Source organism: Protopterus annectens, chromosome 13.part0, assembly GCF_019279795.1.
Source record: "Protopterus annectens isolate FY-2018-M chromosome 13.part0, PAN1.0, whole genome shotgun sequence".
Lineage (NCBI taxonomy): Eukaryota > Metazoa > Chordata > Ceratodontiformes > Protopteridae > Protopterus > Protopterus annectens.
The window spans coordinates 165194877-165216981 of record NC_056747.1 but is presented as its reverse complement, the minus strand read 5'-3'; the positions used below and the strand labels follow the sequence as shown (position 1 = coordinate 165216981).

General features: G+C 41.1%; 1 protein-coding gene across 1 annotated transcript in view; it reads left to right on the top strand.

Moving 5' to 3' along the window:
- MYO9B (myosin IXB) overlaps positions 1-22105 on the top strand; it is a 1188949-nt gene that overhangs the window by 788838 nt on the left and 378006 nt on the right. The gene's annotated exons all lie outside the window — the stretch shown is intronic.

Below are 22105 nucleotides of genomic sequence, written 5' to 3'. Positions count from 1 at the left end.
TGAAAAGGGAGAAAAGAAGCGGGCCATGAATAGAGCCTTGGGGGACACCAAGAGAGATCGGTAAGAGAGAAGAGAGTTTGTTATCCCAGAGGACTGCCTGTCTTCTGTTATTGAGGTAGGAAGTAAACCATTGAATAGACTTGGGTTCTAAAGACAGAGATTTCAGTATTTTTATGATTAGGGGATGATTAACCATATCAAAAGCTTTGGAGAGGTCTAAAAATAGAGCTGATGATAAAGTATTGTTATTACGGTTTTTATTGATGCAGTCAGTGAAGGAAAGGAGAGTGGTGGTAGTACTATGAAACGGTCTAAAGCCATGTTGGCAATTAGTTAGTATGTTATGTTTAGTTGGGTGGTTCATTAGCTGAAAGTGTACACATTTTTCCATAATTTTTGCTGGTGGTGACAAGAGTGCAATGGGCCTATAATTAGAGTACTCAGTCGAGCTACCTCCCTTGTGTAAGGGGATAACACAAGAGATTTTCCAGATATCAGGGATGGTTTCTTCACTAATAGTTCTGTTTATAAGGATAGATATAGGATAGGCTATTTCATTTGCTGCTTTTTGAAGAAATTCGGATGGTAGCTGGTTAGCAGAGGGAGTGCAAGGTTTAAGTTTTTGGATACATTTTTGTATAAAGGTGGTAGGTATGGGTTGGAGTTTAAAGGTAGGACAATTGAAAGATGAGAGATCAGGGATGCTAGAATAATCAATGGAAAGGTGAGCAGCCAGAAAGTTAATAGTGTCAATAAAGAAGGAATTAAAGGCATTGGCAGTTTCATGGGCTGAATTACTGTCTGACCCGGAGGGGGGGGGGAGTTGTAGTCTGTCCAGGGCGCAGAAGTTTGTTTAGGCAAGTCCAGAATTTACGTGGATTGTTATGATTTATTTTCTGAAGATTACTATAGTAGTTTCTTTTATCTGAAAGTATGGCTTTTTTAGTACTGTTTCTCAGGTATCTAAAGGTTTGATGATCTGAGGGAGATTTAGTAGTTCTCCATTTTATCCAGGATTTGTTTCTAAGCAACATTCTTTGTCTAGTTTCTTTGGTTAGTCAGGGGGCAGGTTTAGTTTTTACTCTGATGGTTCGTTTTGGTGCATGATTATCAAGGATTGAAAGAAATTTGTCATTGAAGTATTTAACAGCATCTTCAAGTGGGAGAGATTTTAGAGGGTGCCAGTTACAGGCATTTAATTCAGTTTTAAATGGGAGAGGGCTAAAATGTTTCTGACTTCTTGAGATTCTAAAGATTGTGGTATTAGAAGTATTACTCTTCTACCTTATGATGTATGTTAAGGTATGATCACTAATGTCATCAGGTAGAGTACCAGCCTGATATGTTTGTTGAGGTTTGTTAATAAGAATCCAGTCCAATATACTTTCTTTATTGTTAGGTTTATTAATCCTAGTTGTAGTGTTTATTGTCTGAGTAAAGCCATGGAGATTAATATGAGTGGCTGGGTTATTTGAGTTAACAGAGGACCAGTCAAGATTAAGGTGGATGATAGTTTCTTGTGGGTACATGGAAGATACCTAGTTAAGGATATTTTCTATAATAGTAGAGTTATTTCCAGGAGGTAGATAAATACAAATTATATAGATTGATTTATTAGGGTTTAGTTGCAGTTTAGAAATAAGGAGTTCAGCCTTGGTGGCTTCTTGTGAAACATAAGGTACTAAGGATACCTGAAGTTCAGCTTTAAATAGTAGTGCTACACCCCCGCCCTTGTGTGTATTGCAGTCAAGTCTAAGGATATTGTAGCCTGGAGGAATGAATTCACTGTCTTTAGTACAGGGTTTTAACCAGGTTTCCGTTAGACATAAGATATCAAAGCAATGATAGTCAATAAGAGAATGAAGGTGGGTAACCTTGTTGTTGATGCTTCTGATATTAAGATGTCCTATAAGTAAAGAATTAGAGTCAGAGATTGGTAATGGCAGGGAGGAGTTTAAAAAAATTGGTCTAGTTTGAAGAGAGGTATTAAAGGGCCCTGGGTTGGGATGTATATCACCATCCTTAAGGGTTGAGAGGATAAATAGTAAGGAAGAATTAGAAGAGAAGCTAGAAGGGAATCTTAGTCGTCTTAGCACAAGGTAATTACATTTAATGTGGGTAAGTTGATGATATCTAGCTAGGAGGTAGGAAGAGGTAGATGTAATGTTTAAATGAGTTAGTTTATGGAATGAGAGATCTGAGGCTGTTTGTTTAAAAGAATAATTAATGTCAAAATTAGATTTTTGTTCATAGGATGTGAGGAGATAGGGTAGTGAGAGAAGTAAAGAAAGAGTAAGTAGGAGTAATGTCTTAGCAAAGGTAAAGGTAGATTTAGTTTTAGGGGTCTTGGATAGATTTGTACTAGATTTGAATGACATATTGTGGGGATGAAAAAAAGGTACTTTTAGTGCAGGAAGGTATATAAGTACAGAAGGTAACCAATAGTATAAGGAGTGAGAGAAGGTAAGAGTTGGAAGGAGTAAGTTAAGGCTTTGTGGGTGGGCAGGAAAACAAATTAGAGAGTATTAAGGATAGTGAGAGAGTACAGAGGGGAGGACTTATATAAAAGGGTGGTTAGCTGGGATCGGTGTAATATGGGAGGAGGTGTGGTTTGTGAGGTATAAGAGTAGGAGCACGTGGGGTGGGTGGGAAGCGAAGCGGGGTAGAAACAACTAGAGGAGAGAGCGTAGTCAATCAGCCCAGCATGAGAGCTGTAACGTGGGCAGGTAATAATATTATACTGTTTGGTGGAAAAATACTAGAGAAGCTACTATAATGAGTTTGCATTGACCTGCAATGACCTTGCAGAATAATATGTAAATTATCTCCAAGTTCCTACTACTGATTTCATGTCTTCCATACATACCAAATATTTTAATAAATTTCTTCAAAAATCTAGCCTCCTTTGTTATACTTTCCATTCTAGGTCCTCAGATACATTCTGACTTTTTGCAAATCAAATTCCAGTCCCTACCAATAAATAATATTTCCTACTTAAAGCTGATTATTTCGCCCCAAATTTTCTTGCGCTCCATAATAGCAGTTTTTGGTGGAATATAAATAAATGCCAGTGTAATCCTCCCTTGATAGTAAGCCCTTACTACCACAAATTTAACATTACTATCTTCCCCCCTCTTCTAACACTGTTAGAGACCGTCTAGTATTGAGTGTAAGCACTCCCCTTTACCTTTGTCTCTCATTTTCTACCTGATGTCCATCCTGAAATCCTTTATTAAATTCACATGATCGCTTCATTTCAAATGCGTCTTTTGTAGCACTGCCATTTGCATTCTGTATTTCTTAATTTAATTCAGTACTTTTACCTTTTTGGCTGTACTTGTGAGGCCATTCACTTTCCAGAATGATATGTTTAGTGTAGCTGTTTTGATAAGAAATTATTCCCTCGTATCCTATATGATAACTTTTTTTAAATGTCTATTTCCAGCTTTTGTGTTGCGTGCACGCAGTAATGTTTGGCAGGTTGATCCTTTATACAGTTGTATCTTGTCATCTCCATTTGAATCTGTCACATTTTATAAGACTTGGTTTTAATTGAAACCCTCCAAAAAAACCTCACACACACACTAATATATTAATTTAAAACAAACAATATGTACATCTTCAAATAATGTTTAACCCTCCTGATAGGAACAGTTGTCGCAAATTGACAGCTGCAGTCACAGGCATTAAACAAACTAAAATTCTGCTCATCCATACTAAAGTAAACATTATATCCTGCATTGATACTTAAATTAACTCCTGTCTGCTTTTCTTTTATCCTTATTCCCAGCTAGGATGTGAAAAACAATGTATATGCTTTCAAAAGACAGTTTGTAGCCTTAAGAAAAGTGCACTGGCTATCTTTAAATACAACTGAGTTCTACATTGTTCTAATAAATTCATTAAAGTATTTAGTTACCAGTAAAGCTGATGTCTCTTATTCACGTCCAGCAATTTTAAACTTTTTCACTGAGCTGTTTGTCTTTTACCTTTTAATTTTGTTTCTCTCTGTAAAGAATGTCCAGACCTCCCAATTTTCTTAGTCTTTAGTCAGCTTGTTGCCATAAAAAGATAAGAACAGAACATGATTCTCAGCTAACACATTGAACATTTAGTTGCTAAGGGAAAACTGTTCATAACATTGTGGTCCCTCAATTTTTTATAAAAAAAAAACTCACTTGCATAAATAAAACAAAATATATCATTGGGTTAAGCCAGCCAAGGGTATTAATCCAAACATTCATCTATGCAAAAGTAAAATATTTCAACTGAACATATATTATAATTAGTGCACTTTTACACCCCATCCCCCACTCCAATGCCCAATATTAAAGCCTATTAACTTAAACATGCTTTTGTTCAGTCTTCCTTTTTTACATTGTAATGCTTACATTTCTCAAAACTAAAACAGAAAAAAAGTAGTTGTATACTGTAGTGTCTTTTTATCAGAACAGTCACTGCAAATGATTTATTATAATAACATGGAATTTATATTATGAGATGTTTTATTCAAACACGGTTAATAAAAATGTTTCATCTATAGCTACGTTTTCTGTTGTCTTTTTTCCTTTTATTGTACTTTCAAACATTAATAACGTGAAGGGGGTATATGCCTGTCAGTCCCCACACAAATTCAACAAAGCCATGTTTCACAAATGTGGTTGATGCTGTGGTGTAGTCTCACATTTATTCACTACTTTGTGTTGCCGGTCTTTTTCCAGTTAGTCTCCATCTCCCAACCCCAGAAATCTGGTCCATGTTCAAGGTACTCCTGATTCTTCTTGTCTTCTGTGCTTTTTTTCCCATCTCTCAAGCATTTTCCTTTGGAACTTAGGAAAATGTTTCAATGTCAGTCTCTCTATGAGATTTATTATCAGAAGAATGAGAAGCCGAGTCCACTTCTGTTTGAAGTCTCACTCTTTTTTGTTGGGCAAACTTTTGTATTTCTTCTTCAGCCTGTTCTGCATCAAAAAATTACTTTGATTCTTCAGGAAAAAATATTTTGAAGACGGATGGTTACAGCAGCTTGAGGCCTGCCTCTTTTCATTCCTATTGCTGGGATAAATGTTCTTCTCTTCTGTATGGTGAATAATCATTTTCCACAAACACTGTCGAGTTTTTAATATTTTGCCCTTCTGCCACAGTTCTGTCAGTATCATCTCTTTCTACTGATACGATTATATATTTACTAATGCAGGTCTTGGCTGCTTTCTAATGGCCAGGTTTGAAGCATACATATGATGTGCCCTTTAAATTAACAAATCTTGCTGTGGAATACTAGTCCAGTTACTTCATTGTGATTTTGTAAAATTGTTCCTTCCAGTTTCCTCTGGTACAGCAGAAAATCTCAGGTTTTCTCTGTGTGCTCTATCCTCTAACACTACCATTTTTTTGAAACAGCTCTATTAGACCAGTCTCATTCTCAGAGAGATGAAAGTAAGTTGTTTATCAGTGGGCAGCCATCTTAGAAAACCATTGTAGGTATATCTTTGGTTAATTATTTGATAGAGTTAGGATCATAAGTATTGCTGGAGCTAAAATTGTTTTTTCTATAAAAAGTTTTTAGAGATACAGTTATGTAGGCATTTAGAGAAATGTTTAAGAAGGTAGATTTTTTGATACTCCTTCAGTTTTCTTATGTCTGAAAAGCCCCAATGGTTTAGGAAGTACACTGCCTGTGGACACACAATTCTACCTCAAGACCCACACTGTTTGTGTCTGTTGTTTAAGCACCACTCAGAAGTAAATTGTGATATTTGTGCTTCCTTCCACTCCATGGACATTCAAGATGTGACTTCCCCTCAGACAAGGTCCTCATCCTTACAACTTGTGTAGTACTTGAAGACAAGCCTGAGCTTCAGCTTCCCCAGGCAGTAGAGTGGAGAGAGGAAAAGAGAGGGAGGCGTCTAAAGAAAAAACTATCTAGAGAGAGAGAGATCTGTAGAAAAAAGATCTGGGAAGTCTCGGAAGAGGTCTCTGGATCAGTCATAGTTTTCAGGTCCCACATGTAAGACTCCAAGGAAGTCAAATCTTTGTCACCTCAGCCTATTGGCGGGGACAGTTAGTACCTGTTTGCCTGGAGGATACTCACCACTCAAGGTCCCTGACTCATTCTGACTGGTTTCCTGAGGTTCTCGGACACAGGGTCCAAGAAAACAAACTTAGAAATAGACTACTTCATGGCCATGCACCTGCTCTTCAGTGCAGCCATTGCTACAGTCAGAACAGCAGGCACCAACATTACCATGCACCACCATGCATGGATGCCTCTCTGATTTTGCAGAAAGGTTTAAGATATCCTATATTAATGCCCAATTTGATGGTTTTACTCTCTTCAGACTAGAAATTAGAGGCAACTTGCTAGGAGTGGCTAGGTTGCTATGACACAGTCTGTCATTGGAGTCTGCTTCACCACCCCACAGAGAACCTTTTCTAGGCAAAAAAAGGGTGGCAGGAAGATGCGGTTCAGTAAATCACAGGTTTATCACCAGGCCACTCTGGAGACAAGCCCCTCTGGAGTAGATGGGAAGGCAACTAATGGACAATCACCATAGGGGCAGAGGCAGAGTGCATGACCATGGATTTTGCAGTCCTTTCACTGAGAAAACCCTACCAGCAATCCTGAAGGGTTACCCGAATGCCACAGTGGAAACAGTTTGGGGGGTTTTATCCTTATACCCACAGCCCTGGCAAGACATTACATTGTACTCCTAGCAGTTGATAATCAGAGGCTGTACCATTCCATTTTCTTACAATTCAAAGAGATAAAGAAACTAGAGGTCTCAAAGTTGCTAGAAGAGTCATCCAACAGATTCCCTAAGATCCAGAGTCTATTCTTGGTTCTTTTTATCCCATAAAAGACAGGGGACCTCTGCCAGTTTTGGACCTCAGACATTTTAATGAATTCATGAGACAAAGTTTCAGATGGTCATGGTACAGTCCATATTAGCTTTGTTGAGGAAGGATGATTGGATGTGTTCTTTCACCTACTAGATCATAAAAATACAGAAGCAATCCATGGGATATGTCCATGTTTGGCTTGGAGCCATTCATTTTCAGTTCAGATCACTGCCCTTTGGTCTCACCACAGCTACCCTGGGTGTTCATAAAAGGTATGGCAGTGGTAGCAGAACATCTTCAGCTGCAAGTGATCCAGGTGTTCCCATACCTAGATGATTGGCTCCTTACTTCTACTTCCAGAGATGATCTTGTACAACACCAGAACCTGTTGTTCCACCTTGTGTAGTTACTGGAGATCCCATCTGATCTAAAGTCTGCTGTGTCACACACAGCAAATAGAGTTTATATGATGTCGCATCAACACGGTACTTCAAATCGCCAAACTTCCAGACATCAGAGTGCTACCTGTACACCTTGCGGTCTCTCAGGTTATTAATAGTAATTTCACAGTTTCTAGTATCATAATTGATGCACCAAACTCTGAAAATTTACATGTGCACTGTTGTGTAAACTGTGCTATTGCTTCAACTTTGAAACCTAATTAATTTTAGTCTAATTAAGAAAATCCCAGTTAAACTACTTGCAGTCCTTACAGATGCATATCCACTGTACTTAGCAATCTAAGATGCTAATGTTGAAAAATGTTTGGTTCTTTTTTTTTTTTTTTTTTTGTTTTGAACTCCAGTGTACTTGAATTATGGACCACATTTATGTATGATATGATCTGTATATTTGTCATTAATTGAGGAGCTCCATCACCCTTGCAGTCAGAGCATTTTTTGTAGCTTTGCCCGGAATAAAATGGGATAAATATGCCTGCAGTTATCCATCTCCTTTAGAGATCCAGCTTTTTATCCAAAGGTGTCAGTAACAACAGGTAGCACACTCGTCTTAAGTGCTAGAAGTTCAGAAGGCACTGCGTTTTATTTCCACACCAGATAGTTGGATTAATTTTCTAGAATTGATACTGTAGTGCAGAATAAGGGAATTGCTGCACATGAGTGCATTGTCCTTTGGATGTAATGTTAAAACGAAGGCTCATCTAGCCGAGTTGGTGGTAGCTCTTGTGGGTGTAAAATATCTTATGGCACTTATTCAAAAGAAAAGGGGGATTTATTTATAACTTATTACAGTAATGATATCCAAAACCAAAATTATTTCCATTTGTAAGACAAGCACAACAAAAATTTCTTATTTATAAATTCATAGATGCTTATTAGGTATTTACTAGGCTGTTGATTTGTGAGAATCTTGAGAATCCTAGTCTTACTTTCCCATGGTAGTTTTTTGCCCTTTATATTTTGTGTATGAATAACCCAGTAATTGGGGGGTAGAGCAAGGATATGTTTAGCTATGAGGAACAAGGGTGCTAAACCAGGGGTGAATTTGCAGTTACCCATTCATTCATCCAAATTAATTTTGAACAGAGTAAGAGAAGTGTGTTGCATAACATGGAGTGGGAAGACTATTTCATAAAAGCTGAATTCACTGTGATGTCTCTCCAAAATATTCCCTTTGTTGCCAAAATTATGAAGATTCTTTGAGCAGGTGTTTGCCACCATTGAACTTGCAAAAGTGTAATAAGTGACAGGATATGCAAAGCAAAGTTTTGTTGTCATTCAGACCATACAACCGGAAAGTGAACAGCTGAATGAAATTACTTCCTTTTACCTCATTTATACACAGCACAGACCATTTACAACAAAAACACAAGCATGTAAATCACACAAACAACATACACACACAGAACAGAGAGTCCAAGCCAACCAAAGCTCCATCTCCACACCAGCAAGACCAGTCCAGTTCCGATCCAACAGAAAAGTCCATATCAGCACAAATCCAAGCTGACAAGCTGGTCTACACCATCCAGCCTCATCCAGGGCAATGAGCACTCTCCACGATCATAGTCATCATCCACCATCCTCTCCTACAGCAACCTCATTTCCGCCAGCAGTGTCCTATTCCACTTTCACAAACCACTCTGATCCCACACAACACCCTCCAACCATCAGTCTCCACCATCCAGTCCTCCCAGCTTGTCTCTTCCCCACACAGAACCAAATAGCTACAACCAGGCCAACCAATCCTCCACTCCAAGCCACCTGAGCAAATCCCAACATTCCACCATCCAACCGATCCACTAATCGACCGACACCACGACCACCAGCAACCCAGAAAAACAATCCAACTACGGAAAACAGCAAAAAAACAAAAAAGCAAACAATGAGAGCTGAAGAGGCCGCTGCCACACAAGGCGCTGCCATCTTATGTTATGACAGTTATAGACTGTTTTATTTCTGTCATTATCCCCCACACCCTTTAATCAGTAACAGTTTTTTTTTTTTTATCAGTAAACCCATTAACATCCTGTAACTAATAATTTTTAACATTGCAAATTTTACATAATTCGTATTGCAATGAATAATATTCTATTAGTGTAATCCACCTGTTGCGTACTGTTTGCATAGAACCCTTATATTAACATGTCCATGTTTATCCTTTCAAAACTTTCCTTCTCAAAATTTTTCTTAAACATTTACCATATTGCTTTATCTCTACTACCTTCCAACAAAGTATCTTTTTTAATTTGTTTATATTTCCTTAGTCCCGTTACTTGTCTGTCTTCCCAACCTCATTTTACATATAAAATTGCTCTTCTAATTTTACCCTGAAATCGTCTTTCTGTCTTTTATGGCTTTTCTAATCATTTCATGTGTGTCTTCCAACAGCAGCATGTAATACAACATTTCTATTATCTGTGTGCACCTCATGTCCCTCTAACTACACACACACAGTCTTAATTTGCCATCTTTTTCTCCTTTCATGAAATTCTTTCAGTTTATCACACTGATTTTTTTTTTTCTTTCATTTCGTATTTATTATTAACTGAGAAGGTGGTTTGGTCCACCTGAAAGTACAGATTACAAAGACATTTACATAAACACATTATTTATAAAATGCATGGAGCACTGTGATTGGGCTCCGATATTCAGAAAAAGACAAATCAATTAACCGCTACTAAAGCATGAGAATTAATCTTAAATGTCAAATACCCCCTGCTTAATTTGTTAAGGTCCATTCTCATGCTAGATAATCAAGTCTGCCAGTGCTGACCAGCAAAGTGGCAGAATGAAAACAGGTTTGTTTCTGGCTGCTGTGTCTGTACCATTTAGGTGTCCCTGACTCCCTGTTATAAACCCAGAAAGTAGCTTAGAGTAATAGGATGTGTGTTCACCTGTATTTTCTGAAGACTATGAGGTTTGAAACGTGTGTGTGTGCGTGTGTCATTATTTACTGAAATCAGTCCTCAGAGATTTTTCCAAAAAAACGAAGATTTTGAGGAACAAACCAAGCATATAATGGAAAAGTTCTTGACATTCTGCAAAAATCTGGACACTTCAGAGGCATGAAAGGGAGTGTAAACATACACGACTGTTCTGACAGCACTTGCTAAGTGCTTTGCAACTTTCAGTGTCAGTTAAAAAAAAGTAGCATTTTTCTCCTGTAACTAGCAGTACGTGGAGCAGTTAAAGATCCATGCACTACAAAGAATTATGATTTGGTCTCCAGTCATAACCTTTAATTATGTGTTCTTGGCATGGATGCCAAGATCTGCTGCTGAAGCTTTGCTGTCGATTAATACTGTCATTTTTTTTATATTACAATTAACCGTCTTTCCTTCTGTACTTCCCTAGCAAAGTTCCCTATCATTTTTGTACTATAAGATTTACCAAGGACTTTTTTGACCTATAGTATATCCTGTCATCACCAACATTTAAAAACTTGCTTCTGCAAAATCTTAAATATATTGTGTAATCAGAATTAATTATCATTAGCAGCATCCAGTTTTTAATATTTTAGCTGCCACACTTTTTAAATGCAAACTTAATTACAATGCCACATTTTCTTTTATTTCCTGTACTGTATATTAAACATATTTGTTCATTACTGCTAAAAAGGCTTCCTTTTTTCATCATTCATTTCTTTGTAGTAGTCACAGCTGGTGCAGTCATCATCATAGCCCTCAAAACGTCTGTCCAGATCTTTATTAATTTTATATAACATTTTTTGAGACATATGTAATGTTTTAACTCACATTCTTTGTTACGTTTGTTTTTCCTACTGTACAGGTTTTCAATACATATTTCAGCCACTGTCATTGTCATCTTTCTTTTAAACTACTTACCATCCTGCCTTCATCTCTGTAAAATTTATTTTCCTTTTCGCTCTTCCCTTCTTTGAAAATTTTTTTTTTTATTTATACACTTATTTTAATCTTTACTGTGTTCTCTCTTCCTGTTTGTTTTCTATTCTTTCTTTCCAGACTCTCATTATGTTCCTGAACAATTTGTTTATGCTTTCATATTTTCAGTGCAGTTTCTCTAACTTTTAAGTATTCTTGTTCATGTCATTATAAAAACTAAATACGTCTAGTAACCTCTTCCATAAGCCATTTTAAACCTTTCCCTTCTGTATTGATTATGTAAGCAGTAATGACCAATTGGATTGGCATTATCAAGGAAGTAATACCCATCCAGGGGGTTCGTTCAGTTGTACTAGCTTTTGAGACCGACTGTTCGTAACAAGTGCCTGTGAAGCTTAATTGTTTTTTTACATTGTTAAGAAACAAAGGCATTTGTTTAACAACCCAATGACCAACCCTGCCAACATTACACTGGATGAAGCTTAAGGATTGAAACTGGTTTTATGTAATAACACTTTTTCCCCAAACATAATAAGACTTCCTTCTTGGTCAGGTTTAACAAGAAAACAAATGTACTGGCCACTTTAGACATTAGGACAGGTAAGCACAAGAGGCAACAAGGAGTTTATAAACCAGGCCAGTGATGCGCTGTAATGTTCCAGACTCTGCCCTTAGGGATTGCCTGTCAAACTTTGTAGCTGACCCTTATGGTATGTTAGCATGCCAGTAAATGAGGCTGTGACTCTGTGGATGCCTGTACTACAGCAGTGTCCTCAGAAGTAGGCTGCATAGCTGGCTGAGGATAAAGTTCCTGCCAGAGGATTTTTGGGCCCAGTTATTAAATGTGCCACTGGACAGATATTTACTTTTGGGTCATCATCTCAAGCATGCGTGCAGTTGAGCAGGTCTTTCATTTCCCCTGTGGCAGGAGATTTCCCACCAAGTAGTAGCTGTTCTGTCATAAGCACTCCTGTGACAATCGATTTAAACAAGTAGTATTTCATTTGTGCCAGTAGAGAGGCAGCAGGGGACAATGTAGGTAGTTTGGCACAGGCAGTGGTCCTCCATTCAGTTAGAGCTCTTTCAAGTTTTATCTACTTTCCGCTTCCTCCCTATCCAGTTAGGAAACTAGCTTTTCCTGTTCATGGTATAGTAATGCAAGCTGATTAAGGCCCATTGAGTAAAGGAGCTCTAAACTTCAGCATGTAAGATAGAAATTAGCATTTCCTCCCTTCATGAGAATGCCTCCTGGACCAGCTTTTTCTGGTAGAGCCCACTTTAAAAGGCATGCTAGCATCAGCATGTAAAGAGAACGTCCCTCTTACAAAATTGGGACAAGGGTTTTGCCTCCAGGCTGCTGTTTGTTCTAGGAAAAGGTGATTCAGGGAGACTGATATTAAATCTTTCAGATTAACAAATTCCTTTTTGTGAAAAAATCTGAAATATTTGCTTTGAGCCTTTTCTCCTACTTCTACATCCAGAGGTTGTTTGTTGCATGCATACGATGTACAGGAAACCCGTAAAGTTCCTCCAGTGTTTGCTTGGTTGACGACATTTCCAGATTGCCTCCTTACTCTTTGGGCGTTCAACTGCTTCAGCTGTGTTAGAGAATACTTAGGGTAGGTCTTTGCCCACCCCATACTTCAGCATATTCACATTTGTGTATACCGGATGATTGCCTAAGTCATGTAATTTCACTGGAGCAGCTGAAAGCATCACAAGACTGTACCTTGATGTGTGGTGAGAAGGGATGTCCTGAGTTTGAGTAGTCCCTAAGTTGCTGGAAGAAGAAGAGATGAGAAACTTACAGCATCCTGATTGTGGTGGAGGATGGAGGTTGTGGTGGTTTCCCAGTGTCCGCCTGCTCCTGTGCAGGTGGAGGCTTGCATGATGACAAGAACAGTTATCGGAAAGGGTGTGACGGTAGCATTCCCTAGCCAATAATGGTAGCCTGGGAAGGCATTTGAGATCCTCATGGTGTAATGTGGATGTTGTGGTTAGGTCCACAAAGATATGCCATCACAACTATCATTCATCATGATGCAAACTGCAGATTTAGGTTTTGGCTGAATGGGAGCTTGTATGGATGCCATAGGCCTCTGGTTGGTGGTGGTGGGGTAGAGTCAGACTACCCTCTGCATGAGTCAAGGTTGTTGTTCTACCCCACAGTATTCAAGCAAAGGGGAAGAAGTGGTGACAGAGGCATAAACCAACTTTGCAGCTGCTTGAAAGATATCCCATCTGGATATTCAGTTTCATTGGTGAAGGTTTGATGTTTGTCAGGCAGGAAGGGAAAATTGCCTGTGGGGTAACATGGTAATAAATTGTATAATTCATTGTTTCATCGGGTTGGAGTACTCTTAACCTACAAAACTCCAGCCTTTCTCTTTCACAAACCAAATGTACAGTCTCCCACTCAGAAGAAAAGGTGTTCTTATTAGTCATGCTCTTATCCTTTGCTACAGTCCTTCTGTCCACGATTAGAAGGGTCATTTTAGAGGCTGTAGGCTGTGTATTATCCTTTTATCAAAACTAAGCACATGGAAGCTTCAGTGGTACCTATGCAACTTGTGGTGCTAGCATATAACATGAAGTTAGTGATTCACAGGGAATTCCATCAGTGGGCGAGTCAGATAGAAGCTATTTTCAGGTTAGCCTTTCATTGACCAGAAGTGAGACCGTGTCTTGACATTGGACCCATCTAACCTAACCTGTAAAATGCCTAGAGGTTTCTTAAAGGTTCAACATACTTGGAACAGTAAAGACTAAAGCAAATACAGCAATATCAAAGAGATGTTTGCTATTATTTGTATTCCATGTCTTCAGGTTAATCTTATGACCAGGTATCTACAAACTTAATATAGACCTCACAACATTTATGTGGTACTTTGGCAAGCAGGGTGATATCAGTTTTTAATGGTTTTGTGGGTTGCAGTGTAAGCCTGGGACTCTACATCATTGCAGAGCATCATATTCTGAACATTTTGAACATTTATTCAGTTCATAATGTTTTGCTAGATGAAATGTGTACATATGTCCAAATCCCTGTGAGTGGTTGCTGGATGCAGAAGTCTTCTAGCAACTGACAGTGTCCTGGAGAACCTCAGCAATAGACTTCTTTTACTCATCAGTTTTCCTAAATAAATTACTAGATCCCACAGTTATTTTTGAGTTTCCTGTACAGGACACACCTAACAGTGGATTGTATACTCCATCCTTTAGAACAGAAGCCCCATTAATGCCTACCCCACCTATAATTCTTTTAAGTACTGAGGAAGGCAGTGCAGAAGAGAGCCAGACAAATCCTGTTTGTTCTGTAATCTTCAAGACAGCCTTGGTTCTTCCTTCTCGGTGAACTGAGCAATGGTGACTCTTCTTTTGTAGCAGCAGCAATAGAAAGTACCTTCATCTTTTTGCTTGGAAGTTAGAGCCACATATCCAGAGTGAAAGTTTCCCTCCATGTGAGCCCTCCATTCATAAAGGAATCCAAGAAACCCAAAGTGCATTTATCTGCTGTTTCAGCCTTTCTGCCATTGAAACTACCTTTTCGTTCCTGTACCTTTGCAAAAGAATGTTTGAAGGCAAGCCTGCACTTGAGGCCACCTATGGAGCTGATGTTTGCACCATGGGATCTGAATTTAATTCTAGAAGGAATGGCATGGGCACCTTTTGAACCAGCAGAATTCTACACCTGTGAAGCTTTTCATTTTTCTTGGAAAAACGTTTTGCCTGTCGTATCATTAAGAATAACTTCATAGTTATAAACCCTTAAGTGCAAGCAGCTTGCATTGTCTTCTCCTTTTAGCTTCACAGAGTAGAGGGTTGAAGCCATGACTGCACTTCACATGTCCAGGATTTGAAGTCCCGGTACTGGAGGGGCCAGTGGAGGAGAGAGGAGTGAATGGTGTGCACTGGCTTTCCTTTCTCAAGGATGACGGATGTGTACTGGAAGAGCCATGTAGCTATGGTTCTGCCTTTGTAGACCAATGAGTATTGCAAACTGCTTACCAGGGAGCAGAGAGGTGGACCACAGAGAAAGTGGCGTATTAAAAGAGCGGTGGTGGAGCATAGCCTCTTTCACATTTTTTGCCATTCCGCAGGGTGGAATGTTGTATAGAAACATTGCCACAGAGGTGAAAAGCTTTACTCACTAGGTATGAATGCTGGTAACATAAGACTGGAAGCAACACATGGGTGTAGGGCTTTACTGGGCCACCCGTCTGCACTATGGCAGTGTTTCCCCAGACAGTCAAAGGGGAGCAAATGGGTTGCTTGAGAAGAAACCTTGTGGTCAGCTGAGAATGTCAGGGCTTTTTTGCTCTGTGGCATGGAACTGGCCACCAAGGGCAGGCTGGCCCTTGGGACCAGTCATTTATGCCTGAAGTAGCTTCACATTTTGTTCTGAATTAGGCTATTCAGCTTCCAGTTTTCTTTTACCTCCAGAACAAGGGGAAAGGATATTTCCACCTTTGAATATATATGAGCAGCACAGTATTCTACCTTGAAAGGACCTAGGATTTTATGCAGGGTGGTTGTAACATTTCTGTAATGTCTCTCTTGTAAATTTTTCTTCTCTCTGTAAACTTATGGAGTTTTTCTCCCCAGGACTCTGCTGAAAACGGACACTTGTCCCGTCGGACTATCCTGGCAAACAAATGTTAAATTAAAGTAAATAAGTAATTTGTACCAGATAAGCAAGGAAGCCTTGTTTCTAAGCAAACACTGTCTGAATGTTTGGTAGGTTTTATTGCCATTAGCCTGTGGACACTGTTTTTATAAAAGCCCAGTTAGAGCACATTCATCAAGGGCAGCCAGTGCTGCCGCAGCCTTTTTCTGAAGTGTTACTAAACAAAACATTTGTGCAGTAACTACCTGACCTCCATTCACACCTTTTCCAGGAAATGCAAACTGGTTCACTTTTCCAGGATTCATTCATTCTTTGCCACTGCATTCCTAAATAGCATTGTGCTCACCATGAAGAGATGGTGGTCAGCTCAGATATTTACATAGAACTCTCCCACATGTGCTTTTCCTGCAAGTCATACCTCTCAACTGTCCAGATTTTCGCAGACTGTCCAGATGTTTGCCTCATATTTTTGGTCTGTTCTAAATAAAATTTGGTTTTCTAGCAAATTACTGGGATGATCTAAGTACTGAAGTAACTAAATAATGACATACATTTGAGTTTCAGACTTGAAATCCTTAAGAAAATGTATGTTGACACAAACCCTGTAACTCTAGCAACTTTGTAAGTTTTAAGAACAATATTTAAAATCTGTTATTTTTGATCCCCCCCCCCCCATTTTGTTAGGCTTTGTCCAGATTTTTTGTACTAAGAGGTATGTTGTCATAATTACTGTCATGGTCAACCATCACTGATTTTAGATCCCATCCCTCCTAACGGAGCACATTCCATCACTCTGTTTTTCCCCAGATATTAGTATAGTGATGCACATTTATCATTTTTTTCTCAGGCAATTGTAAGCTCTTTTGTGAACATCCTACAGCCTGGGAGGAAAACAAACATGGATAGTCTGAATTGTAGCAGCCAGCTGTTCATCTTTTGTGTGAGCTGGATGCCCTAACTTCCTGATGTACTGATATACTTTGTGCCCTGTCTGGGGTCTGTATCACTTAATCGAACGGTTATCATGTTGAATACCTAATGATCGAACCTTATTTGTCGAAATTACTATTAATCGGAGTACCTAAACATCAAATGTATAATTAACGAAATATTTTTGTTGGCCAACCCGGTAGATTACACTGTAAACAAACAAACTTTAAACAACAAATGTCCACATCACTGTACAAAGTTTTTCTAAACACTAAAGTAACAAAATTATTTACAACTTTAATGTACAAACCACACTAAAAAATAAAGATCTGATGTTATATATGTCATTATTCCTCACAGTAAGGTCTTGGATCCGATATCGGATCCAAGCTGATAACCTTAGCTTAGACAGATCCTAGGCTCAAGCTTCTCCTCCTCTCATAATCCTCTGCTGCCCTGTAACCCTCACATCTCATTTGCTGCATTCTGCTTCAGATGTGATCCATTGGCTCTCACTCAGTTAAGTGATTTCTTTAAGTTAGACTAAATTAACACTAAATCTAGCTAGGAGCTGAAAAAAGTTAGCCTTAGTGCTAGTTACCTCCCCTACCTTAATCATCCTAGTATTTTTTTTTTTTTTTTTTTTTGGCAGAGTAGTTTCCCTTGGTATTTTTTTTCTTCAGCATGAATGAGAAACCCTCAGGATTTAAGAAATACTCCTCATGTGGTTGGAAAATGCCCAACTCTGACTCACATGAGGAGTGGTTGTATTGTTTAGGGGCTCTTCACCTGGAGGTGGAATGTGACATCTGTGCCGTGTTCATTCCCAGGGCTTGGAGGTGGAATGTGACGTCTGTGCCGTGTTCATTCCCAAGGCTTCGGATCCCAGACCAGTGGACTCTTCTACCACATCCAGGTCCTTCTCTGATCAGAGGCCCTCAGATCCGGTCAAGGCCAGACCATTTTTGGATCCAACCAGTTCCTCCTCTCGGCCTTCAGATCCAACAGGCTTGACGGGTCCTCCTATACTTGTAGAGGATTGAGCTTCACCTGGATCCTCCAGGCATTTGTTTCCATTGGCTCCTAGGCACAGACACAGGTCTTCAGAGTCCAGGGTTGGATCCCCAGCCAAGTCTACTCACTCCACCACTTCCTCCAGATCTTCCAGGAGTTTGTTGCTATTGGATATGGACAGGATGATGTGGAGCTTCCTCAAAGCCCAGATAGAGTTGGAGCTTCTGGCGTCCCCAGCCCACCCTGCTAGAGTAGCCTCCCCAGTCTCTTCTCACCATTCTCCTCTTCTGACTCCAAGGGAGTTGGAACCTCTGGACATGGATACTGGTGGTCAGATCCCACCGGGGCAAGTATTCCCTTTTTCTCAGCTCCATCAGTGTCCCAGGCCTGCTCTGTTCCTCCACCCGTGGATCAGAGTGGGTCCCTTGCTGAAGCGGTAAGTGCCATCTCTGTGGGGACTGGGTCAGCTCTGGGCCTTTTGCTTCAATCTCTTCCCATCGGGGCCTCTGCCCTTGATAGCTGTGGACCAGTATCATCTGGAGGTTGTGGTGCTGTGTTGGGATCCATTCTTCTTTTCCAGGTGGCCTCTCCCTCCAGTAATGGGGGTGGGACCACTTCCAGCCCTTCGGCCTTCCATGTGGTAGAGAGACCTTCTCCAGGACTGGAGATTCTGATGAAGTCCATTATACCAGGACAAAAGCGCTCAAGGATTTAATAAAACTTGGACGCCAAGCCACTGAGGTCTGCTTCATTTGTTTTCATGACTGGAGCAACATCTACCACCCATCCTGGTCCATCCCTATCCCTTTCTCTCCCTTTGGTGGTGAGACCTCCCATCCTGTTCAGGGTCAGCCATCCTGTTCTAGCCTGCAGGTGGTGTGCTCCCCCTCCTGTGGTCCCCACATCTTCTGAATCCTACCCCAAGCCACCCACAGGGGAGGCACTTCATAAGAGATTGTGCAAGAGGAGGCACTTGGACTCTCCCATGGAGTCCCTCACAGAGGGCACTGACCTTAATGAAGGAGATGGGTCCCCCAGATCTCCGCCTGATGATTTCTTCTTTGAGGACATCCTTGTGATCCTGAAGCAAAAGGACGAATGGTTTCCCCAATCTTCGTCTTAGGATTCCTTGTTCCTGAAGGCTTTCGAGATGGGCCCATCTACTTCCTGGGTGTCCCGCCTTGCCTATGAGTTGGTGATCTTATTACCAGCAGGGCTTGGAAGGAGCCCAACACTGTAAAACCAATGTCTAAGCAAGAAGATATGTTCCTTAGTCCTCCTCCAGACAGACCCTTTTGGAGGAAAAGAGTCCCAGTCAATGCCATTGTGGTTGCCGCTGCCACCAAAAAAAGCTGGCAGAGCAGAGTTCCATGGTCCATCCACCAAACAGGGAATCTCGGGTGATTGACCGGCATGGGAAGCATGTGTTTGCCTCTGCTACTTTTGGACTCAGGGCAATTAATTACCTGGCACACTTCACCTGCATTCAAAGGGATTTGGGCATAAAACTCACCACTTCCCTTACAGAGTTGTTGCCTGAGGAGCACCTCAAGAAGGTGTCTCCTGAGCTCTCTACTCTGACCTCCCTCGCTAATTCGTCGAGGTTAATTTCCAACACAGCAGAAGCTACCTGTCAAGTGGCAGTTAATGGCATAGCTGTAAGGCGGCATGCTTGGTTACAACTGTGCAGGTTTGCGGAGGCCTTCAAAGCGTCATTTACCAATGCTTCCTTTGATGGGTCCACCCTCTATAGACCTTCTGTGAAAGACGCTGTAACCTGTAGTGAGCAGGAAGGGAAGACCATTTCCACATTCGGGATCAAGTTTTCTGCTCCTCAGATGTCATTTCCAAGACCCAGTGAGGTGCTCAGATGATGTGGTTATGGAGCTCACAGTCTTCCTTCCAGGGAACTCCTGATGATGACTCGTACAGAGGCCAGGGGAGAGGATTCAACGGCAGACACTTCCTTCGATGCAGGGGAGGAGTCTGCAAAATCAGGGCTCCAGGGTACCTTTCACTGAGCAGCCCTTTCAATGCTCCTGAAGCGTTGCCTGACTGCCCTGCCTGGAGGCAGTCAGGGGTTGCCTTACCTTTCACCCACTAGCCTGGATAAGCATCACCTCTGATCAGTGGGTGTTAATCGTCATTTCCAAGAGTTATTTCATTCCCTTTTTTCAGCCCCCTCCAATACGAAGGTATCTCTTCAACGTACCATCCAGCCAGAGGGAGTTTGTCTTCAAGGATGTTGTACAACCTCTTCAAAAAAGCCATCCAAGAGGTCGCAACAGGACAAAGAGCATCTGAAACTTACTCACTTATTTTTAGTGCCAAAAAAGACCAGGGGCCTGCATTTTTTTCTGAACCTCAACAAGTTGACTTATCGGTCAAGAAGTCCCAAGTTCCGGATGGTCACTGTTCAGTTAATTTTGCCTCTCTTATGCAAGGGCGACTGGATATGCTCAGTGGATCTTCTGGACACCTACTATCACATCAAGATAGACAAGCACTTAAGGAGACACCTTTGCTTCCGATTTAGGGGCCAGTCATTACCAGTTCAGAGTCCTGCCCTTTGGACTCACTACAGCCCCCCTGGTGTTTACCAAATGTATGGCAGCAGTGCCAGCTAACCTGAAGCTGCAGGGATTCCTGGTGTTTCTGTACCTCAGTGATTGGCTCCTCACAGCACCCACAAAGCATCAACTTTCACAAACTGTACAATGTGTCATCCTGTTCATTCAGTTGGGGATTATATTGAGCCTGTCGGAGTCTAGTCTGGTCCCAGCGTACAAATTAGAGTTCGTAGGAGTCTAGCTAGGCTCCGTCTCAGAGATTACAGCATTACCTGTTCACAGAGTACAGCTGATCCAGGAGCAGGTCATGCAAGTCTTAAGTCTTTCGAATCCTCTGGTCCACTTGGTTCTTCAGACTCTAGGATCCATGGCCGCGGCCATTCAGCTTGTGCCAATAGCAGAGTACCGTATGTGGGTTTTACAGTGGGCTGTGGCGGTTTAGTGGTCCATTCTTTCTCATCCTATGTCCATGTGCATAAAATTGGCGTCAGTGTGCAGACAGCACCCTCTTTGGTGGCTTCAGTCTCAGGATCTTATTTTAGGCAGGCCCTTTTCACTCCCTCCGCCAAAGGCCATGGTGACCAGGGACATTTCATTGTGGAGGGGCATTTCCAGGGGAGAACAGTTCAAGGCATGTGGTCCCCTGTAGAGACCAAACTGCACATAAACATCCTAGAGATGAGAGCAGTCCTCCTAATGTTGCAAGCCGTTCAAGATTGCCTTCCTCTGGGGACAATTGCAGTTCAGACTAGACAACGTGGCAGTGGTCTGGTATATCAGCAAACGGGGGGGACACTATCTTACCTGTTGTGCAGAGAGGCCATAAGAGTGTGGGAATGGGTCATTTCCTCCAGGCATTTTCTTCTTGCAACGCATATACCTGGGGACTCCAAAGTGTTGGCCGACCAACTCAGCAGAACCATACTGAGTCCTCACGAGTGGTCCTTCAGTCCAACATTGGTGAAGCATGTTTTTGATCATTGGGGTCAACCATGCTGCAACCTCTTTACCTCTCCAACCAGCAACAAATGCAGCATGTATTTTACCCTGATCCCCCCACCCAGGGAGCCACCGAGGGATGCTCTAGTCTACGATTGGCCTCCGGGTCGCTCCTATGCTTACCCCCCTATCACTCATCCCCAAAGTTTTGCAGAAAGCATAACACCTGAGGACATCCCTTATCCTCATTCCCCCTTCTGGTCTCGTCAGCCATACTTTCCTTTCCTGAGGTCTCACCTGAAGTATCTCCTTTGGATGCTGGATTCCCTTTAGGATCTAATCTCCCATCCTTCGGGGCTCCCTCTCCCCAATCCTCAGACCCTTCGTCTAACTGCATAGTTTCTCCAATTCCAATGATTTTGAAACAGTCCATGCTAGCTCCCCCCTCAAGAATATTATCCTAGCCTCCTGAACACCTTTCACCAGAAAGGTTTATGGCAGCAAGTTGAAAAAGTTTTTTTTTTATCTGGCTAAGAGCAGGAATCTGGACCCCTTTTCTACTTCTGTGCGAGATATTTTCTTGTTCCTGTCCTCACTTTTTCAGGAATGGGCAAGTTTTTCTACTATTAAGCTTCACTTGGTTGCAGTTTCCATTTTTCTTGAGAATAGCGAACATAATTCTCTTCCAGACTCTGTAAAGCCTTCCTGAAGGGCGTTTTCCTTCTAAGACCACCCATTTAAGGATCCCTCGCCTCTTTGAGATCTAACCTTCATGCTGCAGTCTCCGACTCAGAGCCCATTTGAGCCTGCTAGTTCATGCAGTTTCAAATTTTTGTCATGGAAAACTCCCTTCCTAGTAGC